The sequence below is a fragment of the Crinia signifera genome, chromosome 9, assembly GCF_055691185.1.
Source record: "Crinia signifera chromosome 9, ASM5569118v1, whole genome shotgun sequence".
In the NCBI taxonomy this organism is placed as follows: Eukaryota; Metazoa; Chordata; class Amphibia; order Anura; family Myobatrachidae; genus Crinia; species Crinia signifera.
The window spans coordinates 3,766,688-3,785,850 of NC_139225.1; the positions used below are offsets into that span (position 1 = coordinate 3,766,688).

General features: G+C 51.1%; 1 protein-coding gene across 1 annotated transcript in view; it reads left to right on the forward strand.

Moving 5' to 3' along the window:
• Positions 1–19,163, forward strand: part of CFAP77 (cilia and flagella associated protein 77) — a 164,012-nt gene that overhangs the window by 79,841 nt on the left and 65,008 nt on the right. The window lies entirely within an intron of this gene.

The window sequence follows — 19,163 nt, forward strand, 5'->3', positions numbered from 1 at the left end:
GTCTGTGCATGCGTGGTTATCGCTGACCCTGCTGACAGCACCGCCAGAATGGCGGTAGTTGCTGCACCCGATTATTGGTAAATCGGGCAGCATTGCATCCTCCATAGAAACCAATGGGGTATGAGGCTGTCAGGGGCAATGTCAGAAATGCCTGATACCTGCCGCACTCTCGACATTGCTGCTGACAGCCGCTTCCCTTCTACTTACCGGCCGACGGTGCTTAATATTTGTAGCTGCAAATATTTCATGATAAATGAAGATGTAGATTTTTGCCAATGGGCTTCTCTCCGCATCGCTGGTTGAGGGATCTGACATGGATGCAGGCTGCACCCCCAGATTTCATGTATTCACTTACTGTCGGACCTGTGGGTAGGCCGTTTTCGGTAACACCGTTCCCTATGATATAATTTGACAAATGCCCCATTCTGGCTGAAAAATAGCCCTGACTGTAAGTGATATTATTAGAAAGTGGAACATTTTTAGGAACAGCAGCAACTTGGCCACGAAGCGGAAGACCGCGTAAAATCACAGAGCGGGGGGAACGACTGCTAAGGCCCATGGTGTTAAATCTCACTAATGCTTTGCTGATTCCTCATGTGAGAGTCCGCAGCTTAATGGAATGGGTCAATGCCTGCAAGCCTCACACCACCAAATCCAATGCCAAGCGTCGTTTGGAGTGGTGTAACGCACACCGGCACTGGACTGGGGAGCAGCGGAAACGTTTTCTGGCAGTTTTTCCCACTTCTCTGTTGTGCAGTCAGATGGACAAGTCTGGGTTTGGTGGATGTTGGGAGAAAGTTACCTGCCTGACTGCATTATGCCAACTGTAAAGATTATTAGAAGAGGGATAATTGTTTGCGGCTGTTTTTCGTGGCTTAATCTAGGACCCTTATCTCTATTGAAGGGCAATCTTAATGCTTCAGCCTATAATGTGTATGTATATGTATGTCAAATATATATATTTATACCAGCCAACTGTTGTGGGTGTGGTCATCGTGAATGGGCGTGGCTATGGGAGTGGAAACGGCTGTATTTACATGATTGGCTTGGTGACATGGGCCAGATTAACTCTGACAAATAGGTGTCTTGGTCTTGATTTTTTTTATGCCATATGGTGTAATTGAATACCTACGCTAATACAAATGGGGGAATGAAAGTTGGCACACAAATAAAACCTAAGAGAGCCTGGATTATAGGGGGGATAGTTCTCCGGACTTTGGGCCATGATAGATCTAGTACTGGCTTTAGTAGTAAATGGTGAAATGTTTATACAGGGTACAGGGTGTAAAACCTTGTCCATCACCTGCCCGATTGTCATTGCTCCACTCGCGGCCCTGAGGGGTCGGCTGGAAGAGCCTTTATTCTAATTAGCCACGGACCTTATTTGCTGTGACATTTCCACTCAACACAGGGCCGTTTTGTTGGTGCAAGTGTCTGGAAAGGGCCCTGGAATCCAGTTGTTCCAGATACAGGCCGCCATTCCATCCTGTCCTGTAACTTCAGAAACAATATTCCAACACCAAGCACCGGGAGTCACTCAACGTCATCTGTAACATATAAGATACATACGTTACTCATACAAGTTTCAGCAGAACTTCCTGCTCTGGTCATATCCGGGCACTGCGAAGAGTCACGCTCCTGGTATAGGGGTGTGGTCTATTGGAAAGGGGTATGGCTTCACGGGGATGCTGCTCCCACCAGGCCATGCCCCCATTTCGCTGCCTTGGGGGTATGGCCTAAGCTGTGCGAGCTACTGGCCATACCCCCGTCTGCCCACACAGCAGGACACTGCCAGCCCCGGGCAGGACCGTCCCATAAATAAAGAGGGACGGTCCCACAAAAATTGGACAGTTGGGAGGTGTGGTTTCGGTTACCCAGTTACCGTTTCTTTTCTTTCTATACATAATAAGGATCACTTACAACAATGATAGATTGACTAATATTTGAATCCTATTCTTATGCATGGCCAAGTGTGTGGGCGCTTGGCCATGTCCCCATTACAAATACTGGGGACAGTCTTACAGGCTGCAGGGTGTGTGGCAACAGCACCTTGAGGACAGGGCTGGGATTTAACGACCCCAGTGGGCCTGGGATTAGGATCATCAGTTAAAGGAGGACCCTCTGGATAGATACTCTCGTACACCCCATGCCCCTGGTTTGCGCTGCTTGGTTTTCCAGCTGACACACGGTTAACTACCAGAGAAATCTGTTTTAGAGCCCACAAGGCAGAAAAATGCCCTAAAATTAAAAGATAAGACGCAGTGTTGTATATATTTCACCTGATAGCAAATGGGGTTTGCATATGCAAATTGAATGGATTTTAAAATGGTATTTAATGACAATTTTCATAGCAGACATTAACATTAATTGCAGCCAAATGAAAATGTTACATTACTTTGCTGCTCGATGCAAACCGCTTGGCCATAAAGCTTTATCATTATCAGACCCGCGCCTCCGCGATGTGACAGCCCAGTGCTGCAAATTGCAGGCAAAGAGGCCTTTTATGGATGCGAAGTATCCCCCGAGCAGGCCCAAATCAGCATCAATTTTACTTTATTTCTTAGTAAATGGAGGTTAAATGGCTGCAAGAGAGAGCTGGCTGGCCGCAGCGTTACTGCTAAGTGTTCGGTCCACCAATAAAACACACTTAGACCTGGCGGCCGGCCGTCCCCGGGAAATGCTGCTGTAAAGTATTTAAGGAGAAATTGTGCTCATAAACCAAGAAATGAAGATTCCTCTAAAAGTGCGGCACCGTGACTGTCCAATAATGGGCCTGATTCAGCCATGTTCGATAGGCTGCGAATATACGCTGTATTAGGTCTGCCCCGCCAAATGACCGCCCCCCTTCCCGCCCACCACCTGAATCTGCTCACTAGAATGCGGGTGGATGCGTTCGCATGCGGACGAACGGTGGAGAAATCATTGGAAGGTCACAATCGAATGATTTTTATTCTGGTCGGAGATGGGTGAATTCAGGGCGGGCTCTGACATCATGTGAAATAAACCAAGCAGGCATCAAAAGTGTTAACGCAAACCCCTAACATCGGACGGGGGAGCGATTTCAGTCCACAGCTATGTGTGTGCGTGTGTGTGTGTGTGTATATATATATATTAATTAGTGTAAGGCACCCGTTTGTTTTCAGCTGTTCTTGAACCACAAGTCCCAGCATGCACTGCCAGCCAGTGGCTACTGCAGTATCCTGGGGCTCGTACTTGCTCTACCGCCAGAGGTGGCTAACACTGCTGGTATTTGTAGTTCCCCTTTCATTGATTGGCGTTGGGAAAAGCTGCCAGCACTATGCAGATCTTCAGCTGTCAGCCACGACTCTGTATCTTCACATGTCATTGATATCTGATGCAGTGAAGCTGTCAGTCATTTCTCCGCTTTCTGAATGTAGCTACAGAACATAGAATGATTGACAGTTCTGGCCTTGGCTTCTGCAGCTGATGCACGTTACACGTGTTAAGTCTTTGTATTATGGCCAGGGCTATAGTGGACTGGGGATGTGATGATCATGTTATTTTAGGAACAGGAACTAAACTAGAACATTATCTTCTCACAACTACCTAATACACTACCAATCAGGCGTTTAATACAGACTGAAATGTATATGTAATTTATATATTCAGTAAGTATCGTATGATACAAATACAGCAACAGCGTCTTCAAAATGCCAAGTCATCTACAAGTAACTGTGGCCACTCTGTACTACTGCACCCATCACCTTCAGCGCTCAAATAGTGAGTGCTATAGTCAGTAAATTCCAGACTTCCAAAAATAACTTGTTCTCCATCACATTACATTTACTATTTATCTTGTAACTCCCACCTCAGTCCAGTCAGTCATTTATATTGTCACTGTGAATTGTGTAGTTGTGGGGCCCAGGGCCGGATTAAGGTCTAGGGGGGCTCTGGACAACAAACTTGTGTTATTCCTTAGGAATGAAGATATAGCATTTTTTTTAAATGTCCCGTGGTGGGGGGCAGTTGGGAGTCGTGTCCCCCCCCCCCCCCCCCTGCTTCCCACTGCTCTGCTTAGAAGAGCAGCAGGGTATGGATGCATCTATTCACAGCAGGCAGGGGGACGGGGTATGGCCAGCAGCTCAGAGCTCTGGCCATACCCTCAAGGTGGCGAAATGGGGTTGTGACCTTGCGGAGTGTCACCCCAGTGAAGCCATTGCCCTTACTGGGAGTGTTAGACATATCCCCTCGCATGTGCCCACAGCAGGAGAAGTAATTCGATGGTCGACGACCACTGGTAGGTGCGAACGGGGCAGCGAACTAGCACCAAGCGTATGCACAGAAATGCGCAATAGTAAAACATCGCTCCCCCGTGCGAACAAATCAAAATCAGGCCCTTAGAGTGAACCAGAATCGGCCCCATAAATTGTAAGCTCCACTGGGGCAGGGACTGATGTGAATGTTTAAATAGTCTCTGTACAGCGCTGCGCAATATGTGTGCGCTATATAATAACTGGTAATAATAGTCTCTGTACAGCGCTGCGGAATATGTGTGCACTATATAATAACTGGTAATAATATTCTCTGTACAGCGCTGCGCAATATGTGTGCGCTATATAATAACTGGTAATAATAGTCTCTGTACAGCGCTGCGGAATATGTGTGCACTATATAATAACTGGTAATAATATTCTCTGTACAGCGCTGCGCAATATGTGTGCGCTACATAATAACTGGTAATAATAGTCTCTGTACAGCGCTGCGCAATATGTGTGCGCTATATAATAACTGGTAATAATATTCTCTGTACAGCGCTGTGGAATATGTGTGCGCTATAGAATAACTGGTAATAATCTCTGTACAGCGCTGCGGAATATGTGTGTGCTATATAATAACTGGTAATAATATACTCTGTACAGCGCTGCGGAATATGTGTGCGCTATATAAATAACTGGTAATAATAGTCTCTGTACATCTCTGCGGAATATGTGTGCGCTATATAATAACTGGTAATAATATTCTCTGTACAACGCTGTGGAATATGTGTGCGCTATTTAAAATAACTGGTAATAATATTCTCTGTACAGCGCTGCGGAATATGTGTGTGCTATATAATAACTGGTAATAATATTCTCTGTACAGCGCTGCGGAATATGTGCGCTATATAATAACTGGTAATAATAGTCTCTGTACAGCGCTGCGGAATATGTGTGTGCTATATAATAACTGGTAATAATAGTCTCTGTACAGCGCTGCGGAATATCTGCGCGCTATATAATAACTGGTAATATTCTCTGTACAGCGCTGTGGAATATGTGTGCGCTATATAATATAACTGGTAATAATAGTCTCTGTACAGCGCTGCGGAATATGTGTGCGCTATATAATAACTGGTAATAATAATCTCTGTACAGCGCTGTGGAATATGTGTGTGCTATATAACTAACTGGTAATAATCTCTGTACAGCGCTGCGAAATATGTGTGCGCTATATAATAACTGGGAATAATAATCTCTGTACAGCGCTGCGGAATATGTGTGCGCTATATAATAACTGGTAATAATATTCTCTGTACAGCGCTGCGGAATATGTGTGCGCTATATAATAACTGGTAGTAATATTCTCTGTACAGCGCTGCGGAATATGTGTGCACTATATAATAACTGGTAATAATAGTATCTGTACAGCGCTGTGGAATATGTGTGCGCTATATAATATAACTGGTAATAATACTCTCTGTACAGCGCTGCGGAATATGTGTGCGCTATATAATAACTGGTAATAATATTCTCTGTACAGCGCTGCGGAATATGTGTGCGCTATATAATAACTGGTAATAATATTCTCTGTACAGCGCTGCGGAATATGTGTGCGCTATATAATAACTGGTAATAATAGTCTCTGTACAGCACTGCGGAATATGTGTGCGCTATATAATAACTGGTAATAATATTCTCTGTACAGCGCTGCGGAATATGTGTGCGCTATATAAATAACTGGTAATAATAGTCTCTGTACAGCGCTGCGGAATATGTGTTCGCTATATAATAACTGGTAATAATATTCTCTGTACAGCGCTGCAGAATATGTGTGCGCTATATAATAACTGGTAATAATTTTCTCTGTACAGCGCTGCGGAATATGTGTGCGCTATATAATAACTGGTAATAATAGTCTCTGTACAGCGCTGCGGAATATGTGTTCGCTATATAATAACTGGTAATAATATTCTCTGTACAGCGCTGCAGAATATGTGTGCGCTATATAATAACTGGTAATAATTTTCTCTGTACAGCGCTGCGGAATATGTGTGCGCTATATAAATAACTGGTAATAATAGTCTCTGTACATCGCTGTGGAATATGTGTGCACTATATAATAACTGGTAATAATAGTCTCTGTACAGCGCTGCGGAATATGTGTGCGCTATATAATAACTGGTAATAATAATCTCTGTACAGCGCTGTGGAATATGTGTGTGCTATATAACTAACTGGTAATAATCTCTGTACAGCGCTGCGGAATATGTGTGCGCTATATAATAACTGGGAATAATAATCTCTGTACAGCGCTGCGGAATATGTGTGCGCTATATAATAACTGGTAATAATATTCTCTGTACAGCGCTGCGGAATATGTGTGCGCTATATAATAACTGGTAGTAATATTCTCTGTACAGCGCTGCGGAATATGTGTGCACTATATAATAACTGGTAATAATAGTCTCTGTACAGCGCTGTGGAATATGTGTGCGCTACATAACTAACTAATAATAATATTAATAATTAGGCTACAGAAGCATTGACTTCCCGGCCATCACACTATGGTGAAATCCTCACTGTGAGCGCAATCGCAGTGGTACCTTGGCGGTTGGGCAGTGCAATTGCGGCACATACACAGTTTGTCCATAATCGCTCAGTGGCGAGGACATAGCACACACACATGAATTAGGCCCTGCGTGCACTATGATTATAAATAAGTCTTTATAATACATTTACCCCATGAATCCCAACATGCGTTTACCATGCAAGATCCTATTAAGACTAATGGGAAACTAGTTTTGTCATCCTTATTGTAGTAGTATTAATCCTTGGTGTTTAATCCGGTCAGACCAAGTATGATCATTATCTCAGCTTGTCCTAATAATAAGTAGCCAGATCCACCCAGTGAGCTGTTACAGAACAGCAGGGAATTATACAGTCTCCGATTTATTCTCATCCTACATTTTAGTATCTATTTATTAGTAACAATGGATAAAACCTGCCGGACATTATTGTAATAATATCAGAATTAATCCCCGTGAATTTGGCTGTGCACAGAATACAGAGCAGTTCTGGTTTGCTGATAATCTGTATCAGATACCACCATGTTCCCCCTCGTGGGACATTTAGAAGTCTTCCTGGTCTCATATAGAAGATCTCATGTTCATGTTTATTTTCCCACAGTCTCCCAAAATGATTTAATATTTGATACTAACCCTCTTCATTCCACAGCGCTAATCTCATAAAATGTACACAAAATTGGTAAATAATAAATCCTGCCCCTCCTCTCCACCACACCCCACCGTACCCCTGCTCGTAACCCCACCCTACCTCTATTAGTTCGGAACTCCACCCATTTTGCAGTTACTGAATCAGAACTGTCTTTCTAAAATCATGAGAATTGGGTTGGTGCGAATGATGTTGTAGAACATACTTCTTTGTTTCAGCATCCAACTTCCATGGAAAGATGCCTAAACCTAACCTTCCCCTCCCAGCAGCTTAACCCTAACCTTCCCCTCCCAGCAGCTTAACCCTAACCTTCCCCTCCCAGCAGCTTAACCCTAACCTTCCCCTCCCAGCAGCCTAACCCTAACCTTCCCCTCCCAGCAGCTTAACCCTAACCTCCCCCTCCCAGCAGCCTAACCCTAACCTTCCCCTCCCAGCAGCTTAACCCTAACCTTCCTGTCCCAGCAGCCTAACCCTAACCTTCCCCTCCCAGCAGCCTAACCCTAACCTTCCCCTCCCAGCAGCTTAACCCTAACCTTCCTGTCCCAGCAGCCTAACCCTAACCTTCCCCTCCCAGCAGCTTAACCCTAACCTTCCCCTCCCAGCAGCTTAACCCTAACCTTCCCCTTCCAGCAGCCTAACCCTAACCTCCCCCTCCCGCAGCCTAACCCTAACCTTCCCCTCCCAGCAACCTAACCCTAACCTTCCCCTCCCAGCAACCTAACCCTAACCTTCCCCTCCCAGCAGCCTAACCCTAACCTCCCCCTCCCGCAGCCTAACCCTAACCTCCCCTCCTGCAGCCTAACCCTAACCTTCCCCTCCCAGCAGCTTAACCCTAACCTTCCCCTCCCAGCAGCCTAACCCTAACCTTCCCCTCCTGCAGCCTAACCCTAACCTTCCCCTCCCAGCAGCCTAACCCTAACCTTCCCCTCCCAGCAGCTTAACCCTAACCTTCCCCTCCCAGCAGCCTAACCCTAACCTTCCCCTCCCAGCAGCCTAACCCTAACCTTCCCCTCCCAGCAGCCTAACCCTAACCTCCCCTCCCGCAGCCTAACCCTAACCTTCCCCTCCCAGCAGCCTAACCTTCCCCTCCCGCAGCCTAACCCTAACCTTCCCCTCCCGCAGCCTAACCCTAACCTTCCCCTCCAACAGCCTAACCCTAACCTTCCCCTCCCACAGCCTAACCCTAACCTTCCCCTCCCAGCAGCCTAACCTTCCTCTCCCGCAGCCTATCCCTAACTTTCCCCTCCCGCAGCCTAACCCTAACCTTCCCCTCCCAGCAGCCTAACCCTAACCTTCCCCTCCCAGCAGCTTAACCCTAACCTTCCCCTCCCAGCAGCTTAACCCTAACCTTCCCCTCCCGCAGCCTAAACCTAACCTTCCCCTCCCGCAGCCTAACCCTAACCTTCCCCTCCCTGCAGCCTAACCCTAACCTTCCCCTCCCAGCAGCTTAACCCTAACTTTCCCCTCCCGCAGCCTATCCCTAACTTTCCCCTCCCGCAGCCTATCCCTAACCTTCCCCTCCCGCAGCCTATCCCTAACCTTCCCCTCCCCTCCTGCAGCCTAACCCTAGCCTTCCCCTCCTGCAGCCCGACCTTAGCCTTCCCCTCCCGCAGCCCTACTCTAGCCTTCCCCTCCCGCAGCCTGACCCTAGCCTTCTCCTCCCGCAGCCTGACCCTAACCTTCCCCTCCCACAGCCCGACCCTAAACTCCCCTCCAGGAACCTAACCCTAACCTTCCCCTCCTGCAGCTCGAACTTAGCCTTGCCCTCCCGCAGCCCGACCCTAGCCTTGCCCTCCCGCAGCCCGACCCTAGCCTTGCCCTCCCGCAGCCCGACCCTAGCCTTCCCCTCCCGCAGCCCGACCCTAACCTTCCCCTCCCGCAGCCCGACCCTAACCTTCCCCTCCCGCAGCCCAACCCTAAACTCCCCTCCAGGAACCTAACCCTAACCTTCCCCTCCCGCAGCCTAACCCTAACCTTCCCCTCCCAGCAGCCTAACCCTAACCTTCCCCTCCCAGCAGCTTAACCCTAACCTTCCCCTCCCAGCAGCTTAACCCTAACCTTCCCCTCCCAGCAGCCTAACCCTAACCTTCCCCTCCCACAGCCTAACCCTAACCTTCCCCTCCTTGCAGCCTAACCCTAACCTTCCTCTCCCGCAGCCTATCCCTAACTTTCCCCTCCCGCAGCCTATCCCTAACCTTCCCCTCCTGCAGCCTAACCCTAGCCTTCCCCTCCTGCAGCCCGACCCTAACCTTCCCCTCCCGCAGCCCAACCCTAAACTCCCCTCCCGCAGCTTAACCCTAACCTTCCCCTCCCGCAGCTTAACCCTAACCTTCCCCTCCCAGCAGCCTAACCCTAACCTTCCCCTCCCAGCAGCTTAACCCTAACCTTCCCCTCCCAGCAGCTTAACCCTAACCTTCCCCTCCCAGCAGCCTAACCCTAACCTTCCCCTCCCACAGCCTAACCCTAACCTTTCCCTCCTTGCAGCCTAACCCTAACCTTCCTCTCCCGCAGCCTATCCCTAACTTTCCCCTCCCGCAGCCTATCCCTAACCTTCCCCTCCTGCAGCCTAACCCTAGCCTTCCCCTCCTGCAGCCCGACCTTAGCCTTCCCCTCCCGCAGCCTGACCCTAGCCTTCTCCTCCCGCAGCCCGACCCTAACCTTCCGCTCCCGCAGCCTGACCCTAAACTCCCCTCCAGGAACCTAACCCTAACCTTCCCCTCCCGCAGCCTATCCCTAACCTTCCCCTCCTGCAGCCCGACCCTAGCCTTCCCCTCCCGCAGCTCGACCCTAACCTTCCCCTCCCGCAGCCTTCCCCTAGCCTTCCCCTCCCACAGCCCGACCCTAAACTCCCCTCCAGGAACCTAACCCTAACCTTCCCCTCCCGCAACCTAACCCTAACCTTCCCCTCCCAGCAGCCTAACCCTAACCTTCCCCTCCCACAGCTTAACCCTATCCTTCCCCTCCCGCAGCCTAACCCTAACCTTCCCCTACTGCAGCTCGACCTTAGCCTTCCCCTCCCGCAGCCTGACCCTAGCCTTCTCCTCCCGCAGCCTAACCCTAACCTCCCCTCCCAGCAGCCTAACCCTAACCTCCCCTCCCAGCAGCCTAACCCTAACCTTCCCCTCCCGCAGCCTGACCCTAACCTCCCCTCCCAGCAGCCTAACCCTAACCTTCCCCTCCTGCATCTCGACCTTAGCCTTCCCCTCCCGAAGCCTGACCCTAGCCTTCTCCTCCCGCAGCCCAACCCTAACCTTCCCCTCCCGCAGCCTAACCCTAACCTTCCCCTCCTGCAGCTCGACCTTAGCCTTCCCCTCCCGCAGCCTGACCCTAGCCTTCTCCTCCCGCAGCCTAACTCTTACCTTCCCCTCCCGCAGCCTAACCCTAACCTCCCCTCCCAGCAGCCTTACCCTAACCTTCCCCTCCCGCAACCTATCCCTAACCTTCCCCTCCCGCAGCCCGACCCTAGCCTTCCCCTCCCGCAGCCCGACCCAAGCCTTCCCCTCCCGCAGTTATCATATTACCTACTGTATACCTGTCCAGTGCCGTAACTAGACATTATAGTGTCCTGTGCCAGAAAGGGAATTGGTGCCCCCATCCCCATACTTAATATAGGGACAGAAGGTCGACAGGGTTGGAATGTGGACACAAACATTAGGTTAACAATGGCTAAGTCGACATGAGTTTAACACACTGACACTTCGGGTCCCATGACAGTGGTGCATTGACACTTGGGGACCCGGGACAGACGGACACTTCGGGTCCCATGACAGTGGTGCACGGACACTTGGGGTCCCGGGACAGTGGTGCACGGACACTTGGGGTCCCGGGACAGTGGTGCACGGACACTTGGGTTCCCGGGACAATGGTGCACTGACACTTCGGGTCCCATGACAGTGGTGCACTGACACTTGGGTTTCGGGGACAGTGGTGCACTGACACTTGGGGTCCCAGGACAGTGGTGCGCTGACACTTGGGTTCCCGGGACAGTGGTGCTCTGACACTTGGGTTCCCGGGACAATGGTGCGCTGACACTTGGGTTCCCGGGACAATGGTGCACTGACACTTGGGTTTCGGGGACAGTGGTGCACTGACACTTGGGTTCACGGGACAGTGGTGCACGGACACTTGGGTTCCCGGGACAATGGTGCGCTGACACTTGGGTTCCCGGGACAGTGGTGCGCTGACACTTGGGGTCCCGGGACAATGGTGCGCTGACACTTGGGGTCCCGGGACAGTGGTGCGCTGACACTTGGGTTCCCGGGACAGTGGTGCACTGACACTTGGGTTCCCGGGACAATGGTGCGCTGACACTTGGGTTCCCGGGACAATGGTGCGCTGACACTTGGGTTCCCGGGACAATGGTGCGCTGACACTTGGGTTCCCGGGACAATGGTACGCTGACACTTGGGTTCCCGGGACAATGGTACGCTGACACTTGGGTTCCCGGGACAATGGTGCGCTGACACTTGGGTTCCCGGGACAATGGTGCGCTGACACTTGGGTTCCCGGGACAATGGTGCGCTGACACTTGGGGTCCCGGGACAATGGTGCGCTGACACTTGGGTTCCCGGGACAATGGTGCGCTGACACTTGGGGTCCCGGGACAATGGTGCGCTGACACTTGAGCAAACTAATAACAGATTGACCCACCATTATAATAGTGCATCCCAATAATGGTGTATTATATGTACTTCTATACTGCATATTCTTGAAAAATAAAGAGCTTGCGTAAACAGCATTTAGAACACTAATTAAAAGTACAATCAAAACTGATGTGTAATCATCCTCATCCACTAAATAAAATCTGCTATGTAATGTAGCGCTGCACCAGGTATTCACTAGAGCCCCCAATGGGTTAATCCACAGTGCTGTCTGCCTCCTAACTTCCCTGTATGCTAACCTCCTTCCTCTCCTTCCCATCCTCCTCCTGCTCAGGATGACTTGTCTGCGCCAGGCTGCTTTGTTGTAAGAGTCATAAAAAGGACATTTTTCATTCCTTGTCCCCCCTCCTCTTCTCCCCACAATCAGACATAGATTTATACTCTTCCTGATGGCTGTGGCATTCGGAACTGGGGAGGGGTCATGGGAGGCGCTGATGGGACAATAATGGATATGTTGAGGGCGTCCCCAGGGCTTTGTCCGGCTGGGTACCCTATCCATCAGCCACCAGAACCCATGCCAAGGTCAGCACTAACGAGCCTGTGCCAGTGTCCCAGATTCCCCCATGGGGAAAGCTCCAATCAGCATTCTTGGATTCTTGCTCCAGCATATGATCCTTACAAGGGCTAGTTTGTGTAAGGAAGGCTGAGCACAACGCGGCGGCTGCACTCTGTGCAATCACCGCCTTTCCGGACACTTAACTGGCATCGCAGAGAATATCTTCTGCTTTATCCCATAGCAGTATGAATTCAGTTATCTCATTATTGGTCCCGAACCTCTGATTCACACCTCGCATTATTCCGAATAATTATAGTATAGGGCTGAAGAGTTCTACACAAATACAGTGAGGTTCTGTCCGTGTGTGACATCTCGCAGGGGATATAGTGAGGTTCTGTCCGTGTGTGACATCTCACAGGGGATTCAGTGAGGTTCTGTCCGTGTGTGACATCTCGCAGGGGATTCAGTGAGGTTCTGTCCGTGTGTGACATCTCGCAGGAGGTTCAGTGAGGTTCTGTCCGTGTGTGACATCTCGCAGGGGATACAGTGAGGTTCTGTCCATGTGTGACATCTCGCAGGGGATTCAGTGAGGTTCTGTCCATGTGTGACATCTCGCAGGGGATTCAGTGAGGTTCTGTCCGTGTGTGACATCTCGCAGGGGATTCAGTGAGGTTCTGTCCGTGTGTGACATCTCGCAGGAGGTTCAGTGAGGTTCTGTCCGTGTGTGACATCTCGCAGGAGGTTCAGTGAGGTTCTGTCCGTGTGACATCTCGCAGGGGATTCAGTGAGGGTTCTGTCCGTGTGTGACATCTCGCAGGGGATACAGTGAGGTTCTGTCCGTGTGTGACATCTCGCAGGGGATTCAGTGAGGTTCTGTCCATGTGTGACATCTCGCAGGGGATTCAGTGAGGTTCTGTCCGTGTGTGACATCTCGCAGGGGATTCAGTGAGGTTCTGTCCGTGTGTGACATCTCGCAGGGGATTCAGTGAGGTTCTGTCCGTGTGTGACATCTCGCAGGAGATACAGTGAGGTTCTGTCCGTGTGTGACATCTCGCAGGGGATACAGTGAGGTTCTGTCCGTGTGTGACATCTCGCAGGAGGTTCAGTGAGGTTCTGTCCGTGTGTGACATCTCGCAGGAGGTTCAGTGAGGTTCTGTCCGTGTGTGACATCTCGCAGGGGATTCAGTGAGGTTCTGTCCGTGTGTGACATCTCGCAGGGGATTCAGTGAGGTTCTGTCCGTGTGACATCTCGCAGGGGATTCAGTGAGGTTCTGTCCGTGTGTGACATCTCGCAGGGGATTCAGTGAGGTTCTGTCCGTGTGTGACATCTCGCAGGGGATACAGTGAGGTTCTGTCCGTGTGTGACATCTCGCAGGAGGTTCAGTGAGGTTCTGTCCACCTGTCCGAGACACTGACACCTGTACAGGCAGCACGGCCTATATATAAAGGGAACCTATCCCCGCGTGCGACTGTACAGTACACTGACATCTGTACAGGCAGCACCGCCTATATATAAAGGGAGCCTATCCCCGCGTGCGACTGCGCAGTACACTGGCATCTGTACAGGCAGCACGGCCTATATATAAAGGGAACCTATCCCCACGTGCGACTGAGCAGTACACTGACATCTGTACAGGCAGCACCGCCTATATATAAAGGGATCCTATCCCCGCGTGCGACTGCGCGGTACACTGGCATCTGTACAGGCAGCACCGCCTATATATATAGGGAACCTATCCCCGCGTGCGACTGCGCGGTACACTGACATCTGTACAGGCAGCACGGCCTTTATATAAAGGGAACCTATCCCTGCGTGTGACTGCGCAGTACACTGACATCTGTACAGGCAGCACGGCCTATATATAAAGGGAGCCTATCCCCACGTGCGACTGCGCGGTACACTGACACCTGTACAGGCAGCACGGCCTATATATAAAGGGAACCTATCCCCGCGTGCGACTGCGCGGTACACTGACATCTGTACAGGCAGCACCGCCTATATATAAAGGGAACCTATCCCCGCGTGCGACTGCGCAGTACACTGACATCTGTACAGGCAGCACGGCCTATATATAAAGGGAACCTATCCCCGCGTGCGACTGCGCAGTACACTGACATCTGTACAGGCAGCACCGCCTATATATAAAGGGATCCTATCCCCGCGTGCGACTGCGCGGTACACTGGCATCTGTACAGGCAGCACCGCCTATATATATAGGGAACCTATCCCCGCGTGCGACTGCGCGGTACACTGACATCTGTACAGGCAGCACGGATTATATATAAAGGGAACCTATCCCTGCGTGTGACTGCGCAGTACACTGACATCTGTACAGGCAGCACGGCCTATATATATAGGGAACCTATCCCCGCGTGCGACTGCGCGGTACACTGACATCTGTACAGGCAGCACGGTCTATATATAAAGGGAACCTATCCCTGCGTGTGACTGCGCAGTACACTGACATCTGTACAGGAAGCACGGCCTATATATAAAGGGATCCTATCCCCGCGTGCGACTGCGCGGTACACTGACACCTGTACAGGCAGCACGGCCTATATATAAAGGGAACCTATCCCCGCGTGCGACTGCGCGGTACACTGGCATCTGTACAGGCAGCACCGCCTATATATATAGGGAACCTATCCCCGCGTGCGACTGCGCGGTACACTGACATCTGTACAGGCAGCACGGTCTATATATAAAGGGAACCTATCCCCGCGTGCGACTGCGCAGTACACTGACATCTGTACAGGCAGCACGGCCTATATATAAAGGGAACCTATCCCTGCGTGTGACTGCGCAGTACACTGACATCTGTACAGGCAGCACCGTCTATATATAAAGGGAGCCTATCCCCGCATGCGACTGCGCGGTACACTGACATCTGTACAGGCAGCACGGCCTATATATAAAGGGAACCTATCCCCGCATGCGACTGCGCAGTACACTGACATCTGTACAGGCAGCACCGTCTATATATATAGGGAACCTATCCCCGCGTGCGACTGCGCGGTACACTGACATCTGTACAGGCAGCACGGCCTATATATAAAGGGAACCTATCCCCGCATGCGACTGCGCAGTACACTGACATCTGTACAGGCAGCACGGCCTATATATATAGGGAACCTATCCCCGCGTGCGACTGCGCGGTACACTGGCATCTGTACAGGCAGCACGGCCTATATATAAAGGGAACCTATCCCCGCATGCGACTGCGCGGTACACTGACATCTGTACAGGCAGCACGGTCTATATATAAAGGGAGCCTATCCCCGCATGTGACTGCGCAGTACACTGACACCTGTACAGGCAGCACGGCCTATATATAAAGGGAGCCTATCCCCGCGTGCGACTGCGCGGTACACTGACATCTGTACAGGCAGCACGGCCTATATATAAAGGGAACCTATCCCCGCGTGCGACTGCACAGTACACTGACATCTGTACAGGCAGCACCACCTATATATAAAGGGAACCTATCCCTGCGTGTGACTGCGCAGTACACTGACATCTGTACAGGCAGCACCGTCTATATATAAAGGGAGCCTATCCCCGCATGCGACTGCGCAGTACACTGACATCTGTACAGGCAGCACGGCCTATATATAAAGGGAACCTATCCCTGCGTGTGACTGCGCAGTACACTGACATCTGTACAGGCAGCACCGTCTATATATAAAGGGAACCTATCCCTGCATGCGACTGCGCGGTACACTGACATCTGTACAGGCAGCACGGCCTATATATAAAGGGAGCCTATCCCCGCATGTGACTGCGCGGTACACTGACATCTGTACAGGCAGCACCGTCTATATATAAAGGGAACCTATCCCTGCATGCGACTGCGCGGTACACTGACATCTGTACAGGCAGCACGGTCTATATATAAAGGGAACCTATCCCCGCATGCGACTGCGCAGTACACTGACATCTGTACAGGCAGCACGGCCTATATATAAAGGGAGCCTATCCCCACGTGCGACTGAGCAGTACACTGACATCTGTACAGGCAGCACGGCCTATATATAAAGGGAACCTATCCCTGCGTGTGACTGCGCAGTACACTGACATCTGTACAGGCAGCACGGCCTATATATAAAGGGAACCTATCCCCGCATGCGACTGCGCGGTACACTGACATCTGTACAGGCAGCACGGTCTATATATAAAGGGAACCTATCCCCGCATGCGACTGCGCAGTACACTGACATCTGTACAGGCAGCACGGCCTATATATAAAGGGAGCCTATCCCCACGTGCGACTGAGCAGTACACTGACATCTGTACAGGCAGCACGGCCTATATATAAAGGGAACCTATCCCCGCATGTGACTGCGCGGTACACTGACATCTGTACAGGCAGCACGGCCTATATATAAAGGGAACCTATCCCCGCGTGCGACTGCGCGGTACACTGACATCTGTACAGGCAGCACGGCCTATATATAAAGGGAGCCTATCCCCGCGTGCGACTGCGCGGTACACTGACATCTGTACAGGCAGCACGGCCTATATATAAAGGGATCCTATCCCCGCGTGCGACTGCGCGGTACACTGGCATCTGTACAGGCAGCACCGCCTATATATATAGGGAACCTATCCCCGCGTGCGACTGCGCGGTACACTGACATCTGTACAGGCAGCACGGTCTATATATAAAGGGAACCTATCCCTGCGTGTGACTGCGCAGTACACTGACATCTGTACAGGCAGCACGGCCTATATATAAAGGGATCCTATCCCCGCGTGCGACTGCGCGGTACACTGACACCTGTACAGGCAGCACGGCCTATATATAAAGGGAACCTATCCCCGCGTGCGACTGCGCGGTACACTGGCATCTGTACAGGCAGCACGGCCTATATATAAAGGGATCCTATCCCCGCGTGCGACTGCGCGGTACACTGGCATCTGTACAGGCAGCACCGCCTATATATATAGGGAACCTATCCCCGCGTGCGACTGCGCGGTACACTGGCATCTGTACAGGCAGCACCGCCTATATATATAGGGAACCTATCCCCGCATGTGACTGCGCAGTACACTGACATCTGTACAGGCAGCACGGCCTATATATATAGGGAACCTATCCCCACGTGCGACTGCGCGGTACACTGACATCTGTACAGGCAGCACCGCCTATATATAAAGGGAGCCTATCCCCGCATGTGACTGCGCGGTACACTGACATCTGTACAGGCAGCACGGCCTATATATAAAGGGAGCCTATCCCCGCGTGCGACTGCGCGGTACACTGACATCTGTACAGGCAGCACGGTCTATATATAAAGGGAACCTATCCCCGCGTGCGACTGCGCAGTACACTGACATCTGTACAGGCAGCACGGCCTATATATATAGGGAACCTATCCCCGCGTGCGACTGCGCGGTACACTGACATCTGTACAGGCAGCACGGCCTATATATAAAGGGAACCTATCCCCGCATGTGACTGCGCGGTACACTGACATCTGTACAGGCAGCACGGCCTATATATAAAGGGAACCTATCCCCGCATGTGACTGCGCGGTACACTGACATCTGTACAGGCAGCACCGCCTATATATAAAGGGAGCCTATCCCCGCATGTGACTGCGCGGTACACTGACATCTGTACAGGCAGCACCGCCTATATATAAAGGGAGCCTATCCCCGCGTGCGACTGCGCGGTACACTGACATCTGTACAGGCAGCACGGCCTATATATAAAGGGAACCTATCCCCGCATGTGACTGCGCGGTACACTGACATCTGTACAGGCAGCACGGCCTATATATAAAGGGAGCCTATCCCCGCATGTGACTGCGCGGTACACTGACATCTGTACAGGCAGCACGGCCTATATATAAAGGGAACCTATCCCCGCATGCGACTGCGCGGTACACTGACATCTGTACAGGCAGCACGGCCTATATATAGAGGGAACCTATCCCTGCATGTGACTGCGCAGTACACTGACATCTGTACAGGCAGCACGGCCTATATATATAGGGAACCTATCCCCGCATGCGACTGTGCAGTACACTGACATCTGTACAGGCAGCACGGCCTATATATAAAGGGAACCTATCCCCGCATGCGACTGCGCAGTACACTGACATCTGTACAGGCAGCACGGCCTATATATAAAGGGAACCTATCCCCGCATGCGACTGTGCAGTACACTGACATCTGTACAGGCAGCACGGCCTATATATAAAGGGAGCCTATCCCCACATGCGACTGCGCGGTACACTGACATCTGTACAGGCAGCACGGCCTATATATAAAGGGAACCTATCCCCGCATGTGACTGCGCAGTACACTGACATCTGTACAGGCAGCACGGCCTATATATAAAGGGAGCCTATCCCCACATGCGACTGCGCGGTACACTGACATCTGTACAGGCAGCACGGCCTATATATAAAGGGAACCTATCCCCGCATGTGACTGCGCAGTACACTGACATCTGTACAGGCAGCACGGTCTATATATAAAGGGAACCTATCCCCGCGTGCGACTGTACAGTACACTGACATCTGTACAGGCATCACGGCCTATATATA